Genomic DNA, 15,995 nt, shown 5'->3' with positions numbered 1-15,995 from the left:
CACAATGACCATACTTTATTTTTAGAGATTTTTTTTGTGAATAACAGAATTTATAGTACTGTTAATTATAACAGGATGCTCAGGCCCAACACGGTCACACTACCACCATTATGTTTGTATGTTTGACTTTTTGTGTCTTAAAAACATTTATTCCACTTACATTTGGAAAAGAAATTCTTAAAAGAAATCGTGTGTCTGTGGTGTTATGATAGAAAACAGCAAAGAAAGTCTACATTAGCTGAAAAGGAAACAGAACTGAAACTTAGGAGTAGCCTGGTCAGACCTTTAACTTGAACCCAATAGAGATGCAGGGATGAGGTCAGTTTATCAGTTTATGCCCAAAACTTTACCAGTATGCTTGATTTTAAGGAGCTCTGCAAAGAAGATTGCAGTTTAAAAAAGTAAAGCTTTCCATTGCGTGTGTCACGCTTGGAGCCTCAGTGTGATCCTGTGCTCCAGTGTGCCACGCCCTTCTCTCCCCAGTCTCCAGCCAGCCTCCCTCTCCTGATTGGTTAGCTGGGGCTAATTAGCCCCAGCTGCTACTATTTAGGAGAGGCTCAGGGAAAGGCTGGTTGGAGACTATTGCATGGTAACTCTGTTTGCGTCTGGGATCTCGGCTCCTGGTACTCTGTCCGCTCTCGCTCTGTTTGCTCTGTTTGCTCTGTTTGCTCTGTTTGCTCTGTTTGCTCTGTTTGCTCTGTTTGCTCTGTTTGCTCTGTTTGCTCTGTTTGCTCTGTTTGCTCTGTCTGCTCTGTCTGCTCTGTTTGACCTGTTTCGTCTGTTTAACCTGTTTAGCCTGTTTGTTTGCCCCGTTAGCCTGTTTAGCCCCGTTAGCCTGTTTAGCCTGTTTGTTTGCCCCGTTAGCCTGTTGAGCCCCGTTAGCCTGTTTAGCCTGTCCGTTAGCCTGTTTAGCCCCGTTAGCCTGTTTAGCCTGTCCGTTAGCCTGTTTAGTCTGTTTAGCCGGTTTAGTCTTTGTTTCGCCTGTCCGTTAGTCCTGTTCAGTCCTGTTCTGTCAGTTTACCCTGTCTTGTCTTTATTATTATTAAATATAGTTTCTGTCACACATCTCCGCGTTTGTGTCCGCCCCTCCTGTCCGTCTAGCCCACAAACCGTTACAGAATAGTCTCCCATATAGGACACAGCGAGATGTTGCTGGTTTATTCTTTCCCAGACTTTGGCTCTATGAGGTTTCCTCAAGTCTTCCCGCTTAGTAGGCCGGCTCCTTATGATGGAAGCAACCATAGGGTTGAAGGCTTCCTTCTACAGAGCCAGCTCTACCTGCAGAACCTTCTGGACCCCCAGCCAACTGAAATCGACAAGGTTCGATTTATGATGTCTCGGCTGAGGGGTGCTGCTCGTGAGTGGGCTAAGCAGCTTTGGTCTGACAGGGGAGTTGAGCTGAACTCGGTGAAGGATTTCGAGGGCCTCATGAGAACCAAATGTTCATGTGGCAAAGTGCCCACTGCAGCTTATACCTGGCATCCAGTGCCCACTGGGGAGGTTAAATTTTCCCCAGTGCCCACTGCGGATGTGGTCCAGGAGCCAGTGCCCGCTTATAAAGCTCGTGACTGTCCCAAGTCCACGTTAGGAGCCAGTCAATCTTATTTAGGTCCTGTTTCCTGTTTCAACCCCAAGGGCTCCGGGGGTCCTTCTGTGTGTTCGCCGGCTCCAGTGTTTTCGCAGCTGCGTCCAGTTTCTCCAGGGTCCAAACAGCTGACTTCTGACGCATATCCAGGGTCCAAGCAGCTGATTTCGGACGCCTCTCCAGTGTTTTCGCAGCTGAGTCCAGTTTCTCCAGGGTCCAAACAGCTGACTTCTGACGCATATCCAGGGTCCAAGCAGCTGATTTTGGATGCCTCTCCAGTGTTTTCGCAGCTGAGTCCAGTTTCTCCAGGGTCCCAACAGCTGGCTTCTGACGCATATCCAGGGTCCAAGCAGCTGATTTCGGACGCCTCTCCAGTGTTTTCGCAGCTGAGTCCAGTTTCTCCAGGGTCCCAACAGCTGGCTTCTGACGCATATCCAGGGTCCAAGCAGCTGATTTCGGACGCCTCTCCAGTGTTTTCGCAGCTGAGTCCAGTTTCTCCAGGGTCCAAACAGCTGACTTCTGACGCATATCCAGGGTCCAAGCAGCTGATTTCGGACGCCTCTCCAGTGTTTTCGCAGCTGAGTCCAGTTTCTCCAGGGTCCAAACAGCTGACTTCTGACGCATATCCAGGGTCCAAGCAGCTGATTTCGGACGCCTCTCCAGTGTTTTCGCAGCTGAGTCCAGTTTCTCCAGGGTCCAAACAGCTGACTTTTGACGCGTCTCCAGGGTCCAAGCAGCGGATTTCGGATGCCTCTCCAGTGTTTTCCCAAGTGACTTCGGACGCCTCTCCAGGGTCCTCACAGCTGAGTGATGTTTCTCTAGTGTTTTCGCAGCTAACCCCGGACGCCTCTCCAGGGTCCTCACAGCTGAGTGACGTTTCTCTAGTGTTTTCGCAGCTGACTTCGGACGCCTCTCCAGGGTCCTCGCAGCTGAATGACGTTTCTCCAGTGTTTTCGCAGCTGACTTCGGACGCCTCTCCAGGGTCCTCGCAGCTGTATGACGTTTCTCCAGTGTTTTCGCAGCTGACTTCGGACGCCTCTCCAGGGTCCTCGCAGCTGAATGACGTTTCTCCAGTGTTTTCGCAGCTGACTTCGGACGCCTCTCCAGGGTCCTCGCAGCTGTATGACGTTTCTCCAGTGTTTTCGCAGCTGATTTCGGACGCCTCTCCAGGGTCCTCGCAGCTGAATGACGTTTCTCCAGTGTTTTCTCAAGTGACTTCGGACGCCTCTCAAGGGTCCTCGCAGCTGACTCCCGAAGCCTCTTCGCCAGGCTCATCGCAGCTGACTCCCGAAGCCTCTTCGCCAGGCTCACCGCAGCTGACTCCCGAAGCCTCTTCGCCAGGCTCACCGCAGCTGACTCCCGAAGCCTCTTCGCCAGGCTCACCGCAGCTGACTCCCGAAGCCTCTTCGCCAGGCTCACCGCAGCTGACTCCCGAAGCCTCTTCGCCAGGCTCACCGCAGCTGACTCCCGAAGCCTCTTCGCCAGGCTCACCGCAGCTGACTCCCGAAGCCTCTTCGCCAGGCTCACCGCAGTTGATTTCTGTTCCCGAATTGGCGTCCCTCGGCGACGCTCCTGTTCCCGAGTTGGCGCATCCCGATGGCGCTCCTGTTCCCGAGTTGGCGCATCCCGATGGCGCTCCTGTTCCCGAGTTGGCGCATCCCGATGGCGCTCCTGTTCCCGAGTTGGCGCATCCCGATGGCGCTCCTGTTCCCGAGTTGGCGCATCCCGATGGCGCTCCTGTTCCCGAGTTGGCGCATCCCGATGGCGCTCCTGTTCCCGAGTTGGCGCATCCCGATGGCGCTCCTGTTCCCGAGTTGGCGCATCCCGATGGCGCTCCTGTTCCCGAGTTGGCGCATCCCGATGGCGCTCCTGTTCCCGAGTTGGCGCATCTCGGCGACGCTCCTGTTCCCGAGTTGGTGCCCCCTGATGGCACTCCTGTTCCCGAATGGGCGTCCCTCGGCGACGCTCCTGTTCCTGAGTTGGTGTCCTCCGACGGCACTTCTGTTCCTGAGTTGGTGTCCTCCGACGGCACTTCTGTTCCTGAGTTGGTGTCCTCCGACGGCACTTCTGTTCCTGAGTTGGTGTCCTCCGACGGCACTTCTGTTCCTGAGTTGGTGTCCTCCGACGGCACTTCTGTTCCTGAGTTGGTGTCCTCCGACGGCACTTCTGTTCCTGAGTTGGTGTCCTCCGACGGCACTTCTGTTCCTGAGTTGGTGTCCTCTGACGGCACTTCTGTTCCCGAGTTGGTGTCCTCCGACGGCACTTCTGTTCCTGAGTTGGTGCCCCCTGATGGCGCTCCTGTTCCAGAGTTGGTGTCCTTCGAAGGATCTTCTGTTTCCTCATCGGCACCCACCGACGGCGCTCCTGTTTCCTCATCGGCACTCCCAGATGGCGCTCCTGTTTCCGAGATGACGCCCCCAGATGGCGCTTCTGTTTCCGTGTTGGTGCCCCCCGATGGTGCTTCTGTTCCCGTGTTGGTGCCCCCCGATGGTGCTTCTGTTCCCACGTTGGCGCCCCCCGACGGCGCTTTTGAACTCTCGTCGGCGCTCCCCGACAGCGCTTCTGGTCTCCTATCATGCCTACCGCAAGGCATATTAAATGACTTCGAATTTGCCCCTCAAGGTCCAGGACCTCCTTTTTGTTTTTGTATTTGGGCACGCCAGGAGTCGTGCCTTCGGGGAGGGGCCTACTGTCACGCTTGGAGCCTCAGTGTGATCCTGTGCTCCAGTGTGCCATGCCCTTCTCTCCCCAGTCTCCAGCCAGCCTCCCTCTCCTGATTGGTTAGCTGGGGCTAATTAGCCCCAGCTGCTACTATTTAGGAGAGGCTCAGGGAAAGGCTGGTTGGAGACTATTGCATGGTAACTCTGTTTGCGTCTGGGATCTCGGCTCCTGGTGCTCTGTTTGCTCTGTTTGCTCTGTTTGCTCTGTTTGCTCTGTTTGCTCTGTCTGCTCTGTCTGCTCTGTCTGCTCTGTTTGACCTGTTTGACCTGTTTCGTCGGTTTCGCCTGTTTCGTCTGTTTAACCTGTTTAGCCTGTTTGTTTGCCCCGTTAGCCTGTTTAGCCCCGTTAGCCTGTTTAGCCTGTTTGTTTGCCCCGTTAGCCTGTTGAGCCCCGTTAGCCTGTTTAGCCTGTCCGTTAGCCTGTTTAGCCCCGTTAGCCTGTTTAGCCTGTCCGTTAGCCTGTCCGTTAGCCTGTTTAGCCTGTTTAGCCTGTTTAGTCTGTTTAGCCGGTTTAGTCTTTGTTTCGCCTGTCCGTTAGTCCTGTTCAGTCCTGTTCTGTCAGTTTACCCTGTCTTGTCTTTATTATTATTAAATATAGTTTCTGTCACACATCTCTGCGTTTGTGTCCGCCCCTCCTGTCCGTCTAGCCCACAAACCGTTACAGCGTGCAGTTTCTTTTTTACAGAAATTATGTTGTTTTTTCTTTTGTTTAATGTTCTGAAATCAATTTTTATGCCAAACATTCAGTATTAAATACTGTGTGCGGAATATGCACAATGCAAGAGGGCAGTGGTATCTCAGTGATTATGGTACTGGACTAGTCAGGCTAGAAAGCTGCCCTACTACTGCCAAGTTGCCACTGTTTCCCCCCTTCCAAACCCTGATCCCCTAAGCAATACCCTTAACTATCCATTGCTCATACCTGTCATACCTGTAATCTGCTTTGGATAAAAGCTTCTGTTAAATGCTGCAAATGTAAATTTAAATGCAACCCTGTCTCGCATGAAGCAGTTAGTAAAATTTATATCAATAATTTGAATACCATGTTTGCAAAATAATGTGTGTGCAACACTGTTTATTGAGATCTATTAACTACAATTCCCAGTGGCTGACTAATAAATCCCAGAGACAGTTTGGTGGCAGCAGTTGTGGCCGTTTTGAAGAAATTTGCTGGTACTTGATTAGCAGCTGGTACATTATAGTTCACATTGTAATTGTAATTATTCAGAGGGGTAAATAAAATAGGCAAATCCATGTTCAGAGACCTAATATACTGGCTTATAGTTCTCTGAAGGAAGAAATACTAAATAAACTAGTATAACTTAAGAAATATATGGTAAGTACTGCCGCCTCTATGTCAAACTTCAAAGTTTGTTTGTTTGTTTATTAGAATTTTAACATCATATTTTACACTTTGGTTACATTCATGAAAGGAACTGTAGTAGTTAATTACACAAGATTCATCAGTTCACAAGGTTATATCGAACACAGTCATGGGCAAAGGAAACTGGAGCACCCGGAGTAAACCCACGCTGTGCCAGGTGTGCTACTGTTTGACCTTCGAGCAAGGTCCTTAAGCCTCAATTGTTTAGATAGTATGCTGTAAGTCGCTTTGGATAAAGGCATCTGCTAAATGCAGAAAATGTAAATGTAACATGCAAACTTCACACAGAAAGGATCTAGACCGCCCCACCTGTGGATCGAACTCAGGACCTTCTTGCTTTGAGGCGACAGTGCAACCACTTAGCCACCGTGCCGCCCCAACTTCAAGGTAATCGTCTTCAGTGGCTAGAATGTGAACAATGTAAATCCTACATGATTAACATGATAAATTAGCAATAAATCAACATTGCGCTTCTTCCAGGAAACACAAAAGGTCTAAAAAAATACCTTTTTTATTTTCTTACTACAATTGTGCATCTAGAGGTCAGCAATGTAATCTACGGATTTTAAGGTAGTAGGTGAAAAGGATATTTTTGCACAGTGTTCTCTAGGTTCTGCATTCAGTAAAACCTTAATGCAATGGTTATAGAGGAGGAACATTTGAAAATGAAAATTTTTATAACTTGCAGTCTTTTACTAAAATGCTTTAAGCATGAATATTTTTGTAGATTTGAATAAAGATCTGGGATAGAACAAGCTGACTGAATTCATACTTATATGTTTTCTTTAAGCCAACAGATGATTTTTGCTTTTTAACACAAAATCAAGTACATATGTGCTACATTATTCAGTGTGTTTACTATGATGTGTATACATTAAATAAAAGTGCAATACAATAAAAACTTACCAAACAAATATGATTAAAGATCCTGTCATGTGAAATAGAAGTAGACCCTCCTTTTATTCTGTTGTAAATAATCAGGGAAATGCACTCTATTAATTCATTATCAAGATATTTGACTACCTCAGACACTTTAATGTTAAAGAAAAACTCTAGAGCTACATTACATGATCTACCAGCATGTGTAAGTACATAGTGTCTATAACACTACAATTAAACTGTGTACAAATAAAACTGTGGTTAAAGCCTTTATTTTCTCAAAACATGCAAAACTACATCTGAACAAAACACAGACGTTCTGGAACAATTTTCTTTTGTCCAGCATTAGCATACTATAAAAGCTAACTGGTGTAGACAATTTTATGATTGTTGCCATAATCAGGGTCTTCTGAGTTTGTCTAGGACTAAACTACTCAATTTACTCCATCTATTCACCTCTAAAATACACCAAATCTCAACATGGTATAGCAAGAATAAATAAACATTGAGCTACTACTCAGAAAACACAAAAGCTCCTAAATACTGGAAAATAAAATTTTTCTTTTGTCACTTACTGCAAGAAGTCATAATTTTCATCTAGGAATTTTAAGTTGGTAGGTGGGTAAGACGTTATTGCATTCAATAAAATCTTGGTACAGATAAAGGGTGAAATGATGAATAAGTTGAGTTTTGTTTCCTTAGGAAATGCTAATCTTACAGATGTGGAACATATATAATTTGCAGTCTATTACTAAAATGCTTTAAGCATGCATATTTTCATAGATTTGAATAAGGCTCAAGGATGAAACAAACCAACAGAAGATTTCTACCTATATTTTCCCTACAGCTAACACCCAATTTTCTCATTTTAGACTAAATATGACTGAGAAAAAATCTGCAGAGTTGTAGAGGAAGCCGAGGCTCTCTGTTCTGTCTCAAAGAGAAAGGTTTATATCTGTGTGCTCTTAGACAAAAAAACTTATAAAAAAGGTGATATTGTTTTATTTCTACTACTTGTATTTGTACATCAAAAATTACTGAGATTATTTTTGCTAATATTACATCAGTGGCTACTACTACTGATACTGCTAGAACAGTGTGTACTACAGCTTTAGCATGTTGAATTCTAAAATGAACTTTGGTTAAGCTAAGTATTATTATAAATCTACAATGTGATAGACAAATATAATAGTGACTATACAAATAACAACTATTTTTTGGAAACCCTGCAAAATTAATGTTTGAATCAGATTTGTGACAATAAGAACTAAATCGCTTAAAATTGTTTGAATGTTTGATATGTTTTTTGACAGTCATGGAACCCAAAATCATTGAGATGGCAGCTCTTGGAAGGGCCCTGCATCCTGGCATGTTGTATGACTGCCGCAGTGATTTATTTATTCCAGGTAAATCTTCCATGTTATTCCCAATTCCACAATCTGGAGTTCTAATTAATGTATTGTTTAATACAGTATAATAAGGTAAGACAGTGATGACCAATTAAACTAAACCATAAATAGATCTGCCTAAAATGTGTATTAAATAGTTTAAAATAAGCAGATTCAATTAGCACTTAAACATTTTATTTGGGAGTACCTCACTTTTTTTTATCCCTGTACCCACGCTTCCCCACAAAACCTGCCTCCATACTGCTTTTAGCATTCTCACTGTTAACAGTAGTTGCCGCATTATCACAGTATTTGTGTTCACAAAGTCCTTACTCTCCCTAAAACTGGCCCAAAAACATAAGAGAAGTGATGATGGTAGTGCTTCTAAGCCTAGTAGTAGTGATGTCCTTTCTATTAATTAGAAAGTTACAAATCTGGATGTGATTAGAATAAAAAAAACACTGTAAATGTAGAGTTATTACTTAATTTAATGTTGGTAAAGTCTTACTCTGCATAGATATGTGTATTACAAAAGCACTACTGCATTTCTGAAGGCTTTGCAAACATTACCCAACTGCAAAATGAAATGTTTTAATCTGCAGTAATTAGTAATGGGACCATTAACTGCTCCTGTGTTATTAAAAGTCGATTTAAAATGTATATCACTTCTTCCATTTTTTACAATTTACATCTACAGTGCTCTGAAAATAGTAACTGGTCTATTTTTAATTCTTTAGGTTATTGTACACTTGTAACACAATAATTTCAGATCATTAAACAAAACAAACACATAAAAAGAACTGACCCATTAATAACTAGGACCAGTACCTTTAGCAGAAATGACAACAAGAAACTGCTTATGAGGATGGTGATTCTTTTTACTGCTTCTGTTCGGGTAACCACAGCGGATCACTGGTCTGCATATTTGCATGGTTTTAACACTAGATGCCCTTTCTGATGCAACATCTGGACATTATCTGGGCTTTGAATCCAGTGCACTAGGGGTGCACTAATGTGTCCCTGCAATGGCTAGGTTTATGTTACACCATGCGTCTTCTGTATTTGTATTCAATATAGAAACCCCAGAACTCTAGAATACTTTTAAATTACATTTACATTACATTTACATTTTGGCATTAAGCAGACACTTTTATTCAAAGTGACTTACAGTATGCAGTCCCAGCAATCGAGGGTTAAGGGCCTTGCTCAAGGGCTCAACAGTGGCAACCTGGCAGTGGTGAAGTTTGAACCAGCGACCTCCTGATTACTAGTCCAGTACCTTAACCGCTAGGCCACACACATTTTGCATGTACTTGCAGGGCTCAACTCAAAAATAAATTTATGGACATATACTGTGTAAAAAGGGAGGTCTAGAAGTGTTGCAGTGTGGATATATTGGAGTTAATATTGAATACATTAGAATAAAAGGAATGAATTGATATAAAAAGGATGCATATAGTGAACAACAATTGTTGTTATGTATCATTGTTGTTGTTGATAAATAACGTTGTTGTGTATAAGTTCCCATGGCATGTGTGACTTGCATGTGTATAAAGGAACCATTACATACTCTGCCATTAGGGCCACATATTATTCCGGGAAGTCAATGGTATTTTAGCAAGACATTGCCAGACATCAATCTGCACTCTCTATGACATTGTGGCTTTGTGGAGAGTGTGTGCTAGCCTGCCTGCAGTCCAAATCTGTTTCCTATTATTTAGTGGAGAATCATAGTATGTTAACCACAGACTTTTAAACAGCTGAAGTTTTGTATTAAGCAATTGAACTGGCAAAAGTACAACAGTTAGTAATCGAAAAAGTGATGTAACACAGTGCTAAACATGCCTCAGTCCTAACTTGCATACAGATGTTATGTCAGATTCTGGTCCTTCATGGCAGCAGAAACTGAGATTAATAAGACCATTCTCGAGTAAGCCTTTCTGGTATCTTTTTCTCAATTCTCAAGTGCTTAATTCTACTAACTGTTTATGATGTTTAGGACTATCATGATTATGATAGTTAATGAGGATTTATTGATACAATCAGTTAGAGATTAAATAGTGTTGAATATAAACTTATACTTTAGAGACATACTGTATACTTTAAATAGTTTGTGAATTCCACTCTGTGTCTTATTTCAGGTGTTACCCTATGGAATAAAGCATCATTAGATAAAGATCTGGATGTGCGTCGACAGCCTAAGACCGATCTGAAATTTCTTGCTTCTGACTCTGTTCGTGAGAAGGCCAGCCTCATAGATGTGAGCGCCTCACTTAAGGCCAGCTTCCTGGGTGGTTTGATTGAAGTTGGTGGCTCAGCCAGATTTATGAATGACAAAAAGTCTTCAGTACGTCAGTCTCGAGTTACTATGTACTATGGTCAGACTACAAAATTCGCACAACTTACCATGACCCAGCTGGGCAAAGTTACTTACCCAGAGGTGTTTGATGACAAGACAGCAACTCATGTTGTCACAGCTGTACTATATGGAGCTCAAGCTTTCATGATATTTGATCAAACAGCTGCATCAAATGAAAACATACAAGACATTGAAGGAAACTTGAACATAATGGTCAAAAAGATTCCTTTATTTAGCATTGAGGGAAGTGGATCACTGAAGATGACAGAGCAAGAAAAACAAATGGCTACTAGTATAAACTGCACTTTTTATGGTGATTATCAGACTGATACAAACCCCACTACGTACATGGAAGCACTGCAGCTGTACACAAAATTACCTTCTATTTTAAGGCAAAATGAAAACGATGCTGTGCCAATGAGAGTCTGGCTCTATCCTCTTGCACGTTTGGATAGTAAAGCAGCTAGGCTGGAGAGAGAAATTAGTAACACACTTATCTCTAAATCAGAATGTTTACTGGAGGACATTGGAGAGGCAGATATAATGTGCAATGACTTAATTGCAAATGCAACAGCCAATGATTTCCCAGATGTGAAACAAAGACTAAAGAAGTTTCAGGAATCACTTCGGCAGTACAAGGGACTGTTTCTAAAAGCCCTCAGCAAACTTCTTCCTGTGATTCGGGGGGGGAAGGAGACAGAACAGGCTCTAGCAAACCTTCTAACCATCAATGACAAGTCACCGTTTACAGAAAACACAGTCAGTACATGGTTAGAGAACAGTCAGAGTGAACTGGATCTGCTGTATTCCTATAGCCAGCAATTGAGTGGCATTCCAATTTTGAAATCTTCTGGCTCTTTGACCAACGTTCTTATTGATCCTACTGTGGACACTGTGGTATGCTTTACTTTTACTTCTCTAAAGAATGCAGATCCATATCTGTCCTCAGTAAAAGAATTTCTAAAGCCAGATGAGTTTAAAAAATTGTCTCCAGTCTCAAATTCAAGTGCTGATGACATTCAGTTCTGGTTCAGCAATTATGACACTGCTGAAAGCATGAAAGAAAATATTATTCTTTTTAAAAGCTTTTATGAGTTAAATAAGAATAAGAAGCAAATCAAGTTTGTCATTGCCTCAGTTTTAGACACCTCTTATCCTGGAACCTCTATATGCTTATACAAAAACGGGAAACTGGTAGACAGCAACTTTAAACCTGTGTCTAAACCTCCTGCACTCCAAGTGGAGATTCAGGTCATGAATGTCATCCTCAAGCTTCAGAAGTCCCCAACTGGATCAACAGTGCGTTACAGAGTGGAGTACAGAACAACACAAGATACAGAAACTAACCTTGAAGGATGAAAGGTCTTAGAAACTACAGATGCTCCAGAAACATACACTTTAACTGGACTGGCTATATCAAACCAGTACTGGGTTCGACACAGAGCTGTCGATGATGTGGGAATGAGTGAAGCAAGTGACACTGTAAACTTCACTTTCAGAGGAAAGCTTGTTGCTTCAGTGGGTCAGCCAGGGGTCAGTCAATATTAAAAAAAATTTTTTTTCATTAATGCCTTTTAATTTAATGGTAAAATTAGGAATTTGTAAAATTGCAAGAACATAATTTTGGTTTCCACAGGACTGGCTCGCTCCTTCAGTTTGTAATGAAATAAGAAAGAAATTAATGTCCAAGATTAACTTTTCACGGTGGAGTCTTTCAACTATTCAGAAAGAGGTCACATCAGTAGCAAACAATGTTGTAAGTAAAAATTTTCCTGTTCAAATATCCAGTAATATCCATGAATTTAGAATGTTGACTGTTAGCATCTCTGTGTCTGTAATAATAATCAAATGCTCATTTTCCACTGTGATTGAAAGCTGGGCCAGGAGGATCTTGTTTGTAGGTGTATAGAATGTTCATGCTGACTAACTGGGTGCAACCAAGTGTTCATGTAACAAATGCTTACCAAGGCAGATTAGGTCTGAAATGCAGATTTATTAAATTCACAAAGCCTAACAATGTAATACACATAATCCAAAATATGTAGTCACAGCAAGAGTCTTGTGATCTATGATCAGGCATAACTAGACAAGACTTTGCAAAAAAAAAAAAAAAAAAAAAAAAAAACATGTTTTAGCCAAATCTTTTGAGCTTTGCCTGTATCAAACATTTGCTATTGCTATTGCTGCTGTTTGAGTTGGTCATCTTCTAGACCTTCATCAGTGGTCACAGGGTGCTGTCCACAGGGGCGCCGTTGGTTTTTGGACTATTCTCAGTCCAGCAGTGACAGCGAGCTGTTTAAAAACTGCATCAGCGCTGCTGTGTCTTATCCACTCATACCAAAACAACACACACTAACACACCACCACCATGTCATTGTCACTGCGGTGCTGAGAATGATCCACCACCCAAATAAAACCTAATCTGGATTAGGTCTGAAATGCAGATTTATTAAATTCACAAAGTCCAATCTAACAATGTAATACACAGAATCCAAAATATGTAGTCACAGCAAGAGTCTTGTGATCTATAATCAGGAATAACTAGACAAGGCTAACAAACAAACAAAAAAAAAACACGGATACAGGCAAAGCTCAAAAGATTTGGCTGAAACATAACAAATGACTTGGTAACAGGATCTAGCGGCAAGCACCAAGTGCTGAGCAAAGTGGTAGTAGTCGCACACACACATTGAGTAAGGTAAACGTCGAGTATATATATATATACAGTATATATATATATATATACAGTATATATACAGTATATATATATATATATATACTGTATATATATATATATATATATATATATATATATATATATATATATATATATATATATATACATGTATATATATATCAGTGTCGATTTATCTAAGACTGCAAGGGAAGCTCAGCTTCCCCTAAAATTTCAAAAATTAAATGGTCAAATATGTATAGTTGTGTTAACATTTCATTGACTACAAATGCGTTAAAACACGTTCATCTCGAAGACGAGTTCGTTCAGAATCAGCTACTAATCACAAATCGACTCACTCGATTTTGTTAACTCCCGTCGCGTCAATGCATTTGCCCGCAGAAGCTGAGCATCTATTCACTTCAATGGGACTGCACGGAAACGTTTTTTTCATTGCTTCAAAACTCGCCGGTCATTGGATAAATGCCGAGCTTCTGCAAGATGATTGGAGGATCAGTCAAAAGGCTGAATCCCGTTTTGATTGACAGCTTTTTTGAGATCTACACCCTCACTTAATCACTGGGAGCTTCAGTCCTATCGCAGATTTTGCGAGTGAAGTCGAAAGACAAACTGCAACCCATTTCTTGGTATTTGCTTGGTGAAATTACTTGACCATTTCCATTGTTCATTGTGTAAATAAAATTCATAGTATTTGTTTCAGGACACTGGTCAAGTCACTGGAAAAGACGCCTACTTAGTACGATAGGATCACAGGCCATTTTTTTTGAAAAGGAACGGAGGGCTGAATTTATGTATAAATAAATTGACAAATTTTATGATGTAGGCCGACAATGAGCTTCCCCTCTTTGAAAGACCAGCAGCCACCACTGATATATTTATATATGCTGTCCACTCAATATATATATGCTGTCCTGCTGCTAGACACTCCTACCTTGTTGGTCCACCTTGTAGATGTAAAGTCAGAGACGATTGCTCATCTATTGCACACAGTGAAACAGATGGACTACAGTCAGTAATTGTAGAACTACAAAAAATGGACAGTGAGTGTAGAAACAAGGTGAGTGTAGAAACAAGGAGGTGGTTTTAATGTTATGGCTGATCAGTATATATACATATGTGTGTGTGTGGGTGTGTGTGAGCTTGTTGTTTATTAAAGCTACATGTTGGGTGACAATTAAAGTATTGCTACTTAATATCTGCTTATGTTCATTACAGACCGCACCATACGTGACTGCAATTTCTGGAGGCCTGAAACAAGGAATGGCTTTGTACTTCCAAGGAGTTGTTCTTGCCAATGCAAAAGAGTATGTGTTTATGACCACACAATACACAACAAATCAGACAAATTAATAACATGTCTACTGTAGCAAGATGAACATAGACAATAGAAAGATAAATGACCCTTTTTTTTTTTACAGAATTATTATAAATCATAAACTTGGGCCGAACGCTAGCGATGACATCGCTTTTCACTTCAATCCCCGTTTAACCGTTTCAATGGTCCGTGACAGTTACAGGAAAGGGGTTTGGGAGAAACCAGAAGAAACACAAGGATGTCCTATAAATAAAAAATCAGCATTTGATGTCTTTACTGTGGTTAAAACAGAAGGATTTGAGGTATAGATATTGGTGAAATAAGGTTACAAAGTAATGTATGTATAGAAAGTTAAAAAAAAAACGTTTCTTTTTTTCAGGTATATGTAAATGGACAGTATTACTGCCTCTTCAAGCATCGCATGCCAGTGGAGAGCGTGACTTACATTGAGATTCGTGGAGATGTCCTCATGAACACCATTGGTCTTGTTCCAGTAAGTCAGATAGGTTTGGTGATGAGTGGGATTTTAAGCAGTAAAGCACAAGCAGGGTTTGTTTTCCTCATGTCATTCTGCATATTTTGTTTCCTCACAGAACTGGAGCAAATCTACTTTTGCTAAGGAACTCGGTCCTGGCACCTCTCGCCAAAACTCTTCTGACATCCAGTCTGATATAAACTATCCAGTTTGCAACCCAGTGAGTACTAACTAAATAACTAAAGGTAGTTGTAGAACTTAATGAATATTCTAAATTGATTTTAAAATGAATGTAAGATCAATTAATATATACCATGCAAAGCTGAGAATGAATAATTGTTTGTAACCAAAATGTTTGTAACCATAGAGCAAATTATTTTTGGCTCCAATCTTTGGTGGCCTGAGACCTGGACTGGCTTTGTTTTTCCAAGGTGTCATACCTTCAGATTTTCAGAGGTATGTTTTGACAATAATGTCTAGATTAAATACTTTATACAATTACTGCGGTGATTAATATATTTCAGCTGGCCACAATTTGTTAACTTTTACTGATGCACTGGGTGATCTCTTATTTCTTAAACAACCCTGTCAGAAGATGTACCCTGTGGTTGTGGAAAAGATGTTACTATGCTGCAGTCAAATTATTGGCCTGTATTGATTGCTGAAATTACTGGAATTGGCTTTAGAACTGTCCAACACATTATTAAAACCTGGAAGGATAGTGGTCACAGACATACCGTGATTGGGGAAAAAACCTTGAATGACCATGATCAGAAAGGGTTAAAGATGAATCGTAAAAAGAATTGACAGAACAACTTAAAAGAGCTTTTTTAAGATGAACATTGTGACAAGAACTTAAAGGCTTGGGACTAAATAGCTGTGTAGCAATTGATTAGTGAGGCTTCAATTTGCTAGGGAGCACAAAGATTGGACTCTGCAAAAGAATTGGCCTGATGAGATTTGCATAATTTTAGAGTGATAAGTGCATCAGGATAGGAAGAAAGTGAACAAATGAATGCACCCTTTATGCATAGTGCCCACTAAAGGCATCTTATAATCGAGGGTTCCATTAATTGGTCAGGTTAAGGTCAGCAATGTTAAGTGGCAATGAAACTCTACCGAATGACCATGTTATCCCTTCAATGCAACTTAAAAAAAGAGTTAAAGAGTGGCTGAGAGAATTGGCCATGACAGA

General features: G+C 41.8%; 1 pseudogene; it reads left to right on the top strand.

Moving 5' to 3' along the window:
- The first annotated feature begins 7,883 nt into the window (after nt 1-7,883).
- On the top strand, nt 7,884-15,035 carry LOC134329576 (cytolytic toxin-alpha-like; annotated as a pseudogene).
- The last annotated feature ends 960 nt before the right edge of the window (nt 15,036-15,995 follow it).

This window comes from Trichomycterus rosablanca, chromosome 15 (assembly GCF_030014385.1).
Source record: "Trichomycterus rosablanca isolate fTriRos1 chromosome 15, fTriRos1.hap1, whole genome shotgun sequence".
Lineage (NCBI taxonomy): Eukaryota > Metazoa > Chordata > Actinopteri > Siluriformes > Trichomycteridae > Trichomycterus > Trichomycterus rosablanca.
This window is presented reverse-complemented; position numbering and strand designations above follow the sequence as displayed.